This window comes from Phyllostomus discolor, chromosome 5 (assembly GCF_004126475.2).
Source record: "Phyllostomus discolor isolate MPI-MPIP mPhyDis1 chromosome 5, mPhyDis1.pri.v3, whole genome shotgun sequence".
Lineage (NCBI taxonomy): Eukaryota > Metazoa > Chordata > Mammalia > Chiroptera > Phyllostomidae > Phyllostomus > Phyllostomus discolor.
The window spans coordinates 81,361,404-81,376,686 of NC_040907.2; positions in this window are offsets into that span (position 1 = coordinate 81,361,404).

Genomic DNA, 15,283 nt, shown 5'->3' on the forward strand with positions numbered 1-15,283 from the left:
CATTAACTTTCTGCAAACAGAAAAATAGAAACTAAATTTAAAGGACTTGACTGAAAATTAAAGGCATTGATTACAAAATTATTTAATCCTAAAAATTCTGGCATTATGTTTCTGTCTATGAGCTGACCATGGAACCAGTTGAGTAAGTGCCTTGGTTATTATGTTCAGAGTTTGTGTTCCTTTACCTTAACCTGTTAGGCTTGATGGTTGGACAGAGTTACACGTTAATAAACTTATTTCCTGGACAGGTGAGGTAGTTTCAAATACTGAAATGATCTTTCATTGTGGTGGACTAATGATGCCAGAACAGTCTGATCCCATACCAAAATGGAATATACTCTGTACATTCTTAACTAGAGGCTGCAAGCAAACAATTCAAAGTTCATGTCTTAATTGTCAGAAGCATCATCTTTGCGTATAAAGAAGGATAGCACATGTTCAAGGGTCTTGGAAACAGTTGAATGTGGGTAATGTTAATTTGGTGTAAAACTTCAAGTGGCATATTACTAATGCCAAAAAGAAAAGCAATTGAAGATCTGGTAACTAATTACTAACAGCATTGTCACTATTTTATGTAAGTGTGAACAAGAATCATATGTTTCTTATAGTTCATCCTTGTTGCTGTACTTAGTGTTACTGGTAAAAGTGTGATAATGAGCATACTGAGGATTGCTGTGGACCCCTCTTGACTGTAGTATTTTGTACCCATGCCCAGAGGCTGTGGGGGCAGTGGACATTCTTTAAATAAATGAAACAATTTAGTAGTGTGAGTGATTTAAAAGCACTGTCACAGATTTGAATTAGGAGACCCTGTCATCATAATCTGACACTAATGACACTGTAATTTGGTGTTGCAGGAAGCTGCTGCAACTAGCAAACTGAGTAGTCTAGATTCCACAATATAGCTCTGCTTTCCTTGGGAGCTTCAGGTCTCACAGTGGAAATAAAATGAGTAGATACCGGTGAGTGTGGGGAAACTACATTAATTCAAAGATTCCAGGAAAAGATGGTGATATTAATATTTATCCAAGAGCAAATCAACAGCCATGGACACCTGGTTTGTTTGTTTTTAAAAAAGAACCATTTATTCAAGAATCTTGAGAAAAATTTATCTAATGCCCAGGATAGGACAAAAAGGACCCACTCCAAAAACTGGATGATTATGGATTAAAGGAACCTGAGACCAAGGGCCAGAGGTTTATGAGTTAGCATATAAAAAAAGGATGCTGAAGATATAAAGGCAGGATAATTTAAAGGGAGGAACTTAGAATCACAGAATCCTAAAATGTGAAGCTGAAGGAATCTAATCTTTTGCCATTTAGCTGATGATGAAACAGAAGCCCAATGACATTAAGATCTTGTGGTGGGAGAATTAGAATTGAAATTAGCCTCCTAACTCCCAGCCCAATATTACCTCTAGTACATCAATTCCTTAAAAAATATAACTTTTATCAAGAAAGCATCCAGCTGCAATTTAACTGTTGGGTAGATCTCTGTCTAGATAACTGAACTTGCGCCAGACATATCTCATTCTTCATTGCAAGTTAGTAAATTTATTCTCTGGTATGAATTAATCTCATATGCCTCTGGGAAGTTTGAACCACCTCCTAGGATCACTGGACTGGGAATCAGGAAATCCGGGCTCTAGCCCTGGCCAGGTAGCTCAGTTCATTAGAACATCAATCCAATATACCAGGTGGTGTGTTCAATCCTCCATCAGGCCACATACAAAAATCAGCCAGTGGGTACATAGATAAAAATGGACTGATGTTTCTCTCTTTTTCTGGAAAATTAATAAATAAAAAAGGAAAAGAAAAAAAGAAAATCCAGGTTCTGGTCTTATTTCTCTGTTCTCTTATTTATAAAGTTAGAAGAGTGATTGGGGAATCTTTAAGCAACTCATCTCAATTCCAAATTACTAAGACTCTATTTAAACACATTCAAAGGGGAGACAATGGGGACTATTTCCTGGACAGGATGATAACTGTCTTTTTACATGCAAATACTCATGTGAGTTCCAAAGGGGAGGGTGGATATGAACTGTCAGTGGAAGAGAATGGACCCAGATGGCTTGACAATACCAGCAAGCAAACTTGAGAAGGACCTAAGAGGTCTTTGAACTAAATGATATTTAGATGAAAGGAATAATCAATGAATCCGATAATCAGAATCTAGGTTAAGCTCATTGACAGTCCATTGGCTGGGGACATGATAGAAACTAGATCTTTGAGTTTCTCCAGGTTTGCTATGATAAAGTTAAAGGAAGAAATGCTTTGGGAGTATCCAAGGTACAGGATTTCCCAGATTCATTTGGCCATAGAACACACGGTTTTCTGGCACAAATGCAGCTCTAGAACAGACCTAGAGAGAGGGGAGAGGACAGTTCAGGTGATATTTTTGAGTATCTGGAAAGATGTGGCTCAAAAGCTGAAAGGTGAGAACCAAATACCCAACAGGGGTCCTGCTCTAGGCACCAAAGTGAGCTAAGAGCATACTTTAGTCAGGGACTGGAAACTTCAAAGTAGTGAGAATCTGTGGGAGAAAAAGTGATCTTGACTTTGAAGTGAGAACCCCAGATAAAGTACATACATGCCTTCTCAAAGGAGAGAGAGGGCAAACAAGTGCTCCTGATTGTCCAATATTTTCAATCATACCAAACACAAATAATTACTAGTTATTTCCTGGCCCATAAATGGTATATATAGCAGAATATCCTAATGCTGAAGCAAAAAATTAATTTTTATATATTTTGCACAAAGGTTATTTTTTCAGTGCACAGTATAAGTAAAATGAGCAGCTTAGAGCTCAGAAGGAAGTATTAGATGAAGAGGTATGAAATCTCATTGCTGTAGGGACCTGGAATTCTTAACTGGAGGTCCATGGATATGCATCAGAGGATCAGTGGATACATGTGCACAATTTTGTGGTGATGTGCATATCTGTTGTTTTTAGTGTAAACTGCTTTCATCAAATTCTCAAATCAGCCTATAATCTCAAAAGCAGTCAACAATGCCCTAGTAAGGCTCAGGAAGAAACTGAGGTTTAGATTGACCAGCATCCTTGTTTTTATCTTTTGTTGCAGGCAGTAAGGTTCACCTGAGAACTGATAGGCAATAGGTGAAATAGAGAATCCACTGGGGAGCTTTGACCATTGGTTTTTGGGGTTTCCTTGACTAGACTGAAGGAGGCTTTAAGATGCACATTATCTTTCCTATTTTACAGGCAGAACTTAGATCCAATTATTATGATCCACAACTTGAACATTTGTACTAGAAACTCTGAGTCTTGACTTCCCTAAGAAATTGCTTATAATTAATTTGTTAAATGTTCCATATATTTTAAAAAAGGGAAATGAGTTTTGGTTTTAAACATGCTACAATTATGAGAGTTTTTCTCTGTGTTCAGTGTCACACTGTGTTTTTACCTTGAATATTACAAAGATGTTGAAGTCAAAGGGTTTTCATTTTTACCTTTTATTTATTTAATTATTTTTCATTTTACCTTTTAAAAACATGGTATAATTTATCTGCATGATTGCATTTTAACTAGCATGCTTATTTCCAATTTAAATATGCAAAGATATAAAACGAGCCAACCAAACAGGAAGACATATAGCCAAGGTGTTTGCTTCTGTGCTGTTAGTGAGCATTGCCTTGGAATAAACCCTGTATGAGGCTCAAATTTAATAGTGTGAAGTGGTTCAAAATAAGCCCATGTGTATACATAATACTTCACAAAAGGGTTAAGCTGCCTTAGCAATTATTGATAATTATGAATTCTTACACAGCTCTGAGGATCTCAAAACATTCTTGGGAAGTATATCAGACATTCCCACAATTTAAAAACAAATTTGTAGAGAGTTTTTATGGAGGTAATTTTACCCAAGTCTTGGATGGTTAGATGATGACCCTTTGAAACTCCGAACCACATCAGAGTTCTGCCAGTGTGCCTGTTGCTGTGGACAGGAGGATGAGGGGAAGGATGCAAACCACAAGAATGGACTTAATTTTGGAGGGAGGTTTTAACTGTCCTCATAGCACAGCAAGAGGCAGTGGTTTAGGGTGGTACATGCTGCTATTCTGGGAGCCTTCACTTTTCAAAATTCTGAACAGGGCTATTAAGATCAGAAATGAAGGCAAAGGAATGAGAATTTGCTCTTCTGGACCCAACGTTGGAAGCCCTGGCTTCCAACACTTTTCTAACTAAGACCTTTGGGGATTTAGTAGATTGGTCTTGATTCCTTCAGCCTTTTCAGCAGTGGCTATAGGAGGTCTGGTAAGTTTCAGCTCAGGCTAGTGGTCAGATTACTGTGATTATTTGTCCCCCAGCAATCAGCTCCCAAAATTAGGTTGGTAATTTGTAAAATACTAGTCTATGCGATTTCACAGAATTATCTGCTATCTGATAAAAAAATTATTGTTACATGGCTTGCTTAACTATCAGTCAACAAAAACTAGAATTTATTGGAATGAAATAACCAAAGCTTCCTAAATTATATTTTGACCAAAGTCTCTAGAGAAAAATCACGTAGCTCTCTGTGTAGCTTTGAAAGAGAACCTGAAGCAAACTTAGAACTCATAGCTTTAAAGTAACATCAGTTGTCAAGTAGTTCTGGGATGATTTTCTTGCCATGTCTTTTTTTTTCTTTTTCTATTTTTAATTATATTTTATTAATTATGTTAGTACAGTTGTTCTAATTATTCTCCCCTTTTCCCCCCTCCACCCAGCACCCCACTCCCTCAGGCAATCCCCACACCATTATTCATGTCCATGGGTCATGTGTTTAAGTTCTTTGGCTGCTCCACTTCCTATACTGTACTTTACATCCCTGTGGTTATTCTGTTACTACCAATTTGTACTTCTTAATTCCCTCACCTTTTCACCCCTTCCCCCACACCCCTCTCATCTGGCAACCATCAAAACGCTCTCCATGTCCATGATTCTGTCTCTGTTCTTCTTGTTTGCTTAGTTTGTTTTTTAGATTCAATTGTTGATAGATATGTATTTATTGCCATTTTATTGTTCATAGTTTTGATCTTATTCTTTTTCTTAAATAAGTCTGTTTAACATTTCATATAATAATGGCTTGGTGGTGATGGACTCCTTTAGTTTTTTTTCTTGTCTGAGAAGCTCTTTATCTGCCCTTCGATTCTAAATGATAGCTTTGCTGGGTAGAGCAATCTTGGCTGTAGGTCCCTGCTTTTCATGACTTTGAATATTTCTTGCCAATCCTTTCTAGCATGCAAAGTTACTTTTGAGAAATTGGCTGGCAGTCTTATGGGAACTCCCCTGTGGATAACTAACTGTTTTTCTCTTGATGCTTTTAAGATTCTCTCTTTATCTTTAACCTTTGGCATTTTAATTATGATGTGACTTGGAGTGGGCCTCTTTGCATCCATCTTGTTTGGGACTCTCTATGCTTTCTGGACTTGCATGTCTATTTTCTTCACCAAATTAGGTAAGTTTTCTCTTTCTCTTCTCCTTCAGGTACCCCCTATGATGCAAATGTTAGAACACTTTAAATTATCCCAGAGTTTGTTCCACTATCCTTATTTTTTTAATTCTTTTTTGTTCTTGACCTTCTGATTGGTGTTTTTTACTTCCTTGTTTCCAAATCATTGATTTGATTCTCAGCTTTATCCACTCTACTGTTGTTTCCCTGTAAATTGTTCTTTATTTTAATTAGTGTATCCTTTGTGACTAGATGTTTTTTATGCTGTTGAGGTCCTCACTAAGTCCATTGAGCATCCAAATAACCAGTGTTTCGAACTCTGCATCTGATAGATTGCTTATATCCATTTTGTTTAGTTCTTTTTCTGGAGTTTTGATCTGTTCTTTCATTTGGGTCATGTTTCTTTGTCTCCTTATTTTGGTAGTGATGTTTGTTTCTATGTACTAGGTAGAACTGCTATAATTCCCTGTCTTGGTAGCATGGCCTAATGCAGTAAGTGTCCTGTAGGGTCCAGTGGCACAGCCTCCCCTATGACCGAAGGTGGGTACTCGAGGTGCACCCTTCATGTGGGCTGAGTACATCTTCTTCTTGTAATTCAGCCATGGTTGCTGTTGGCAGGTCAATGGGAGAGATTTACCTAGGCTAGTCTGCTGCAAGGACTGTCTGTGACCAGTGACCTCTGCTTTCCATGGAGGATCAGCTCTGCAGGAAAAAGGTGGTGGTACTCTGATGTGGTCTGTAGCTGTCCATTGGGTGAGCATGCTCTGGGGTTTCCTGGGTGGTGCCGGCCAAGGTCAGTCCTCACCTGTGTTCTGGCTGGGACCACCCTGCATAAGATATAAACTAATCTGAGATGGCTGTTACATGTGCTGAACTGGAGATTCCCAGGCTAAGCCAAGATATGAACCTAGGCTGGTTGCTGCTAGTACCCGGCCTTGGGCCACTGAACAAGAGGTATAAGGTCTGGGGGCTGACTGAAGCTCGTTGTTGCTTATTTGAGAGAATTTAACAAGTTGTGAAGTATGAGAAAAGACCAGCCATTCATATGGAAAAGCCACTAATAACAGCTTGGGTAGGCTCATAAGTTGGGTGGACAGAGCCTCAGGGGATCTCCAAGGTGGGGCAAACAGTGTTAACCAGGTGATGGGATCTCAGATATGGCACCAGCTTTTTGGCTCTGTGGTTCTGTGGCTCTGTGGAGGGAGTGTTCAGTAAACGGACAATGACCTCTGTCTACCTTTCTGTCCAGGAGAAAGCTGTCCCTCAGCTCCTGCCTTGATGCCAAACACTTCAGCTTCTTCTTTTATGCCACTGGTGCCTTTTAAGCTGCTACCCCAATGCTGGAGCTCAGAGGGAGTGAATCTGAGTAAGTCTGTGTGTGAGTTCTTTGAGGGGAACTGCTTGGGACTCCAGAAGTTTCTTCCACAGACTCAATCCCCACTGGTTTTTGCAGCCAAACATTATTGGGACTTATCTTCCTGGCCCTGGAACACTTGGCTGGAGTGCCTGCTGTGGGGCTGGGATCGTTTGCTCCTGAGATATCCCTCCTGAATTTTTATCCTCCATGGGTGGATTGGGACCAGCCCATTCTGCATCTCCACCCCTCCTACCAGTCTAGATGTATGTGGTTTCTTATATTACACAGTTGTCAGATTTCCCTTCAACTTGATTTCTGACAGTTCTGAGTGATGGTTGTTCCAGTTTAGTTGTAGTTTTGATGTGATTGTGTGAGGAAGCAAGCTGTGTTTACCTATGCTGCCATCTTGACTGGAATGGGATGTCTCTTTAAACAGAACTGTTCATGGAACAGAACTTTCATTTTTTGATGGAGTTCAAAATCATGCTTCGTGCAGACATTTCCATCTTTATAATTAGATCATTAAGAGGCCTATTGAAAATAATTTTTAAATAGAGTATCAATTAATAATGCAGATGTCCAGATATACTGGGCCCTAGATAAATGGTGAGAGACTTGACCTCTGAACCCTTAATGCCTAAACAATTCACCTCCAACTTAATAACTGACATTGCTGATGACAAGGGCCCCAGCTGATGACTTATTTTTCCTCCCCCCTCAAATTCCTCATAAAAAGCAGGGAGGGATGTGGACAACAAAACAAGGGTGACAAGCCAGAATCTTGATCCATCTTCACTTTGGTGCAGACAAATGAGAGTGAAAACACATACTTTCTGCTTTTTCTCTGTAAACCCATTAAGCCTTCACTGGTAAACAGGCCTGCTGTTGGCTTTTTGTAGTTCTCTCTTCCCCCATTTGTTTAAATCATTGCAAGTCCTACAACTGTTGGGGCCATCATTCTCCCAGAATACAAACTGCACAATGGCTGGGTCACAATGGGAGAGGGAGGCTGGCAGCAGTTCCTTTGTGACTCAGGAGGTTTCAGTGGATTTGGGAGGCTGAAGCAGCTATCTCCTGCCTGCATAGGCAGTGAGGGCTGACAGGTGGAGCAGGCTCTTTTAAGTTGATCTGCAGGAGCACATTTTTGCCCTTTTAAAGTGTTGTAGAGCGTGAGTTAAGGAGACTCTAGCAGAATACTCACTGGTTCCCACACTTTTGACTTGAGCACTGTGCACCATGCTTGGAGACACAGTGCTGAGTACTACATGCAAGGACCTTTAGGACTTTGTTGATGATCAAAACCTGCGTCCTCCTGTTTCACTGCTGGTGTGACCCTCCCCCTCCCTCACCCCTCTGTACCCAGTACTTGGTGGTGTTTCTCAGGCTTGAATGAATGGAGAAGGAAGAGGGTTCTAGGCACGATAAGGTGTTTCATGTGTACCTATGAGGCAATAATTGTGAGGGCCTTGGTTCAAAATCTATATGGCTCTTGATTTCCATTCACTATGTTCCCCTAAGACCAGGGTTGGGTCACCAAGAATTTGTATGATCTTAGTAAGTTACTTGCTATGAGATAGAAAAAATATTCATTGGTCTCTGCCCCTGGTTCCTGGCGTAGAACTGCTAAAACCCTTGTGATTTCCTGAATGATAGGAGTACTAAGAGCCCTGGCTGGGTAGCTCAGTTGGTTAGAGCATCATCCCACTATGCCAAGGTTGCAGGTTCAATACCCAGTCAGGGCACATATAAGAAGCAACCAACAAATGCACAAATTGCATAAATAAGTGGAACAAGTTGAGGTTTCTCTCTCTTCCTTCTTCCCTTTCTCTAAAATCAATTTTTAAAAATTAAAAAAGAGTACTTGGAGCACCTTTTGTTCTAATATTTGGTGTTTGACTTCAGTTCCTGACACAGAGCTCCTAAATTTCTTGGAACTTCCTGGGTGATAGCAGTTTCTTTCATTCTGATGAGGTGAGTCTTAGTGGGCTCCTGGATGGGGGCTTGTCACCAGAGAGACCAAACTGTGATTACGAGTTTGGAATTTTCAGCCCCCTTTGACTCCCCCACCCCCATTCTCCAGAGAAGAGAGAGAAAGGCTGGAAATGAAGTTAACGATCAATCATTTTATAAAAACCCCAAAAGTACAGGGTTTAGAGTGCTTCCTGCTGGGTGAACATTTGAAGGTGCTGGAGAAATGATGCCCCTGGAGAGGGCATGGAAGTTCAGCACTGTTTTCCACATACCTTGGCCTATGCCTCAATTCTATCTGGATGTTCATTTATATCCTTCATCATATCCTTTTATAGTGAACCAGTAAACAGTAAGTAAACTGTTTTCCTGAGTTCTGGAAGCTGCTCTAACAAATTAATTGAAAGTGAGGAGGTGGTGGTGGGAGCCTTGTTTATAGCTGATTGGTCATAAGCACAGGTGACAACATGGTCTGGCCATTGGAATTTGAAGCAGGTTGGGAGGGCAGTCTTGTGGGACTGAGTCTCTATCCTGTGGGATTTAATGCTATCTCCAGGTAGATAGTGTCAGAATTGAGTTACATTGTAGGACACCCAGCTGGTGTTGCAGAATTGCTTGGTGAGGGAAACAAACCTCATACACACATAGATGTTGGAAGTGCTGTGAGTATGCTAGTGGTTGGAAAGTAAAGGAGAAACATAGGAAGAGAAGTGTATATTTTCTTTGCACTTATATTCTCTGAGTTTCAGTTTCATTATCAGTAAAATTAGAGTAGCTCAGTGGTTCTCAAAGCATGGTCCCCTGACCAGCAGCATCTGCATTGTCTGGAAACTTGATAGAAATGCAAATTCTCAAACCCTAACTGAGACTTTCTGACTCAGATCCACTGGGTTGGCCCCCAAATCTGCATTATATTAACAAGCCCTCCAGGAGATACTGCTGCACATTCAGCTTGGAGAGCCACTGGAATAGGTTTCTAGCACTGGAGGTTGTATGACTGTTAGATTCGGCTCACTGAGCCAGCTCACACCCACAACCCTACAGACTCGTGATAATACTTCCAAAGTGAGACTTTTCAAGAGTATCAGCTGTGAGCATGCTTGCTGACCTATAAATGAAGAATTATAATCATGGGATGAAAGGAAAACTAGGAAGGTAAAGTACCTTGGTAGGTTAAAAGCCTTTCCATTTCAGAATTCTATATCCCTCTTCATCAAATTTAAATGACTTCGCAGGACAGTGATAAGTGCTTGATTCCTATTGAACTACTCTAGACAATATAGACTTGTATGTGTACACTTGCTTACTTTAAAAAGAGAACAGAATGATTTTTCCCCTTTACCCAGGGACCAGTTCTTTGTCTCATAAAGGTGCCTCAAGAATCCTAACATATGCCATGCAGCTTCACCTGTTAAAGAAACCTGCTTTGTTACCCCTTAAGGCTAAGAAGACAGGCCCTATGTGATTTCTTCTGCCTCTTATGCACCTCTTCCTCACTCCCTCCTCCTTCCTTGTGTAACTTTTACTTATCTTTTGGGACTCAGCCAGGCATCAGTCTATTCTGAGATGCTTTTCCTGAACTTCTACAATTGGATTAGGAGCCCCTCTTCAGTGTCCCCAGGGGACCCTGTGCTAATCCATGTCATAGCTGTCAACACAGTGTGTCATAATTGCTACTTGTCTCATCCATTTCCCTACTCAGCAAAGCTCTGGGAGGACAGGGACCATATCCCTCTTCACTTATTTCATTTTTGGGGTCTAGAACAGTGCCTGACACATAGGAGAGCATCTGGAATTATTTATTTATGGAAAGTGGCTCTATGTCTCCTAGGACCCTCCTTTAGATTATCTGTTCCCTCTAGTCACTCATTTGTTTATGCATCCATCTATTGTCCAAATAGTAGAGATTGCCCAAAGATAGGATATGGTGCTGGCTTCTGTTGGGGATTCAGAAAGGCCCTCATGGCATCCTCTCCTCAAGGACCTGGTGATCCAATAGCTTTCCCTTGCTGTTTTTTTTTTTTTTTTTTTTTTTTTTTGCTTATTTTTTCACCTGAGGTGCAGACGTCTAGTTCATGGCACACCATATTTACTGATCTCTTCAAGGCTCTTGAGAAGACTCTTGATTGATTCAATGTTTTCCTTTTCCCATTCCTCACCCACATTTTTGTCCTCTCTGTAGAATCCAGCTTAATGTGTTTGTATTTTGTATTTTATTTGTCTGTACTCTTATAAAACATGTATTTCTGTGTTATGAACATGTGTTTTAAGTTTACATAAATGGTATATAAGAACACCATTCTGCTTCTTCTTCCACTCTGATGCTAGTAGGCATCCATGTTTTGTGTGCAGCTGTCCCATTTACTCATTTGTTCCCACAGTGATGAGCACCTGGATGGCCCCCTACTCCCCATGACCACTAGCACTGTGCCAAACATTCTCAAACATACCCCTTTTTTGTTGTATGGGAGACTCCCTGAGAGGTTGTGGTATACATAGGACTCAGGGCTGGATTACTGGGTCACAGCATATATGTTTTTACATTGGCTGAGTACTTCCCACTTCTCTCAGAAGGACTGCTGTCAGTTGGCAGGAGTTCCTTATATATACTTCGATGGTTATCCCTTGCCAGTTTTGACACTGGAAATTTCCTCTTCCAATATGTTTGTTAGCTTTGCCCATGTCCTTTATTTTAAAAAATTATTTTTTTTCTGTCTCCAAAATGTATTACAGAGGTTGGCTTTGATGGCTCTACACAATCCTTTTACTATGAGTAAAAGTGGGTAGCATTTCACCCTACCATAAATTTTGCCGTGTTTTGAGGTGTAGCCACAGATAGCATCATGCATACATGGACCTCAGCGTGCCCACATGAGTGAATGAGCTAAGCTTTAATGCAGAGATAACCCTAAGTATTAACCATAAAACTACATAAATGTCAGTCCATTTCGGAAATAAGGCTATAAGTATTGTACATAAGAAGTCATGCATACTTTATTAACCAATGTCACCCCAATAAATTCAATTAAACAGTTAAAAAAAAGTCCTGCATATTTGTGAAAGTCCTTATAAATTGCCAAAACAAGAGAAAAGAGAAGAACTAATGAGAAAGTATTTGTGACCTTGGAGCTTAAGACCTAGGACTCAGAAAAGCTGAGAGAAAGAACTGAATTGATTTTACATGGGCAGGCCCCTGTTTACATTCCTTATGAAAACTCAGAAACAGCCCTCTTAATGGTTTCTCTAGGTTTCTTTAGGTTTCAGTGGTTCCTATTGGTTCTCATATTTTGTCTTGGTTAGCAGGTAGCCTGTTAGAATTAGCAAAGATTCCAGACAGGTATGTATTTAAAAAATCTAAATTGCTTGATGTAGGTTGAGCCTTTACAATGCAGCCCCAATAATCTCAATCTCATCTGCTCCTTTCAGGTCCTCCCACTTCTTTGTGATGGGAAGCCACACCAAGCTCCAGGCTTCCGTTCTCCTTAGCATGCCACATGTGAGCACAGGCTGGTGTCTCTCTGTCTCCCCCAACCCCTCTCCAGTCTCCTCCTGGTACAACTACTGTATCAGGCACCATACCTCAATTATTGCATATATTGTGATGTCTGGTACTTGATATATGTCTACTCACCCCAGCTCCCACTTAACTGGGAGCTTTTTGAGAAAGGAACAGGTTCCTTTACATTATGTGTCACCAATAGAATCTCAGACAGAGTGGAGACTGAATAATTCTAATATGAGGAAAATCTGTTTTCTCAAATAATAAAGATTAGCACCTGATAGCCCAGATCCTGAAGCTTTTAAAATATCAGCTGACTAATCTGATGAGTAAAATTCATGCTATTGTGTTACTGGTTTAGTGTATAAAACATGTCATGTGATATTCACATCTTAAGAGGACATTTCTGGAAATGGAGGATTCATAGAAATATAGAGAAGTGATTATAACCATGGAATTTGCAGGTAGCAACATCACAGCTAGAAAGGAGTAGGGATACTTGGGGTCAGGCAATCCTTTTAATGGCACTTAAATGAATCTCACCTATGTAAATATCAATATTTAGGAATATCTGGGTTATGTTTACAGGGTTAGCCTTTTCTCCCAGGTTTTATTTTTCTAGGTTTCTCAACAATAAATATATTCTCAGCAAATAAATATATAACATATGGAATTTCTTAGTAGCTATTTTGATATGGGTCAAATTTTCTCACAACAATAATATACTGATACTTTTACTCTGAATAAGATATGTTTGATGATATGCTTTGTTGCTAGAAGTTCACTGCTGGAGGAGGTGAAAACAATATAGGAAGCACAGAAACATTTCTCCCAAGAAGAGTCCCTTTTTAGGATCCTCAGTGACACTTTCTTCCCTGACCTTTTTTTCCAAGCCCTGAATGTCGGTGAAAGGGCCCGCTCCACATATGCAGAAGTCAGATAGACAGATTGGCCGCAGAAACAACGCTCATTTGGTGGGCCACTGGGCACCAGGAAGCAATCTCCTTCCATTTCACTCTTCTATTCCTTTTTGTGTGCTTGTTTTATGTTCCTTCTTTCAACAGGATGAGTTCATTGTCACCTCAGTTCACATGGTAGAAAACACAGTCACACCCTGGTGTCCACCCCTTAATTCCAGTTCTAAGTCATGGGGTCTGGAAATTGGGATTCTCACTGGACTGGAATGGGTCTGGCGCCTACTCTTGTCCAAGCCAGCTTGGCTGAGGCTAAAGAACCATGTTGGACACACATGGCCATTGGGAGCTCCCTGTGACTAAGGCAGGAGGTGGAAGGCAGTTCTGGAAAAGAGGACTGAACATACAATCTGGTAGGCATCTGCTATCACAGCCATCTTTATTTAACAAAAGGTTTTGTAGACATTAACTGAAGGCCTGCTTTTGAGAAAAAGTCAATTCTTTTTCATCCCAACATACACACAGAAAGGAAAGAAGGGAGGAAAGAATGGAAGAAGGGAAGAAGGGAGGGAGGAAGGGAGGAAGGAACTGACAGACATTTCTGTCTCATGTTGTTCTGTCTCATATGTGTGCCCATATACAGAAATGCATGTTGTCAGAGATACTAAAGTATAAACATGTTCTCTTGAGGATCCAGCATATGAGCTTTTCAACACAGACACCCCCTTCAAAAATTTCCCAAGAAAAGCAGTTAATTTCAGGTTTTAGGAAAGAACAGAGATCTATTAATAATATTCATGATAATAAAGTTCAACAAACATAACATTCTGGCTCAAAGCAAATGCCTTGTGGGGAAAAAAGTGCTAAAATGGCTTGATTGGGGTTTTAATGAGAAATTTTTCTCCTCAACTCCACCCTCTACCCTTGTTTTCCACCCCCAGTTATTCCCTCCAGCCATCCAGTCAAGAGCCCTGTGCTGTGCAAAACCCAGAGAATGCTGGTAATTCAACTTGACCAATTAATTTGCTGCACTTTCTCATCCTGCTCAGCAGGACCTCTCTTTTGCAGGCTGCTGAAAACCTAACAATGCACCTCTCTGTTGTGAATATGTAATGGTGTGTTTACAAATCCTAAGGGCTACAATATCCCCTCCTTGAGTACATGTTATGGAGGCTAGAGCATGTCTCCTCCTCACACTTGTATGTGAGTAAATCCTTATGTGACAGTAAAATGTGAAACAGGAATCCCCTCTTCAAAGAGAAAAAGCAAAACCCAGGGGATACAGGAAATGTTCAGACCCACTGACTTAACATATGTAGACACTCCCTCTGCCTCTGGTTCCTCCCTGCTGAGGTTGCCATCACACTATAGATCCCTATAGAGGTTTTAGAAATTGAGTTGGCCCATTAGTTCAATATGTATTGAGAGCTCCTAATGCTAGATCCCCGTGTGGGGGAAACAGGAGAAATCTACCAGGTATAGATCCTTCCTATGGAACTCACAGTCCAAGTCTAAGTACAAAGGGAAAGTGTGACAGATTTAAGGGAAGATGTGAGGCTGAGGATAATTAAGTACCAAATAAGTATCACTAATAGTGAGTGCTGTTTTTAGCCACAGTTCAGCATAAAAGAGGAAGGAAGGAGGAGAATTGGATTTTTTTTGCCTAGTTGGGTATGATGGGTTTGTTTGCCTGGAAGCAGCATGCAGTGATTGGAGGAGAGGAAGGAGTGAATTCTCATGTGAAAACAGGGGCAATAAAAAGCCCTGGAGGTGCCTGTTTCTAAAAACCAACCGAATTTTACTGTAAACGTTACAGTTAGAAGTTCTGTCATTATTTCAGAGGTTCTCAAACCAGACACTTTTGAATATGGAAGATTGGGAGTCGCTGGTTAAAGGGGTGGCGGTGAGGGTGGCACACAGGGAGAACAGTATGACTGAAGGCACAGGAGCATGGCAGCTATGTAAAATGTTCTCCAGGTTTAGAGTGATCCCAGCTCACATGCAAATACTTACGAATTTGGTAAAACTGTCAACAATGAAATTCTCTTGCAAATAATGTCGTCTTCACTCCTTGGCCCCGGAATGTTTTCTAT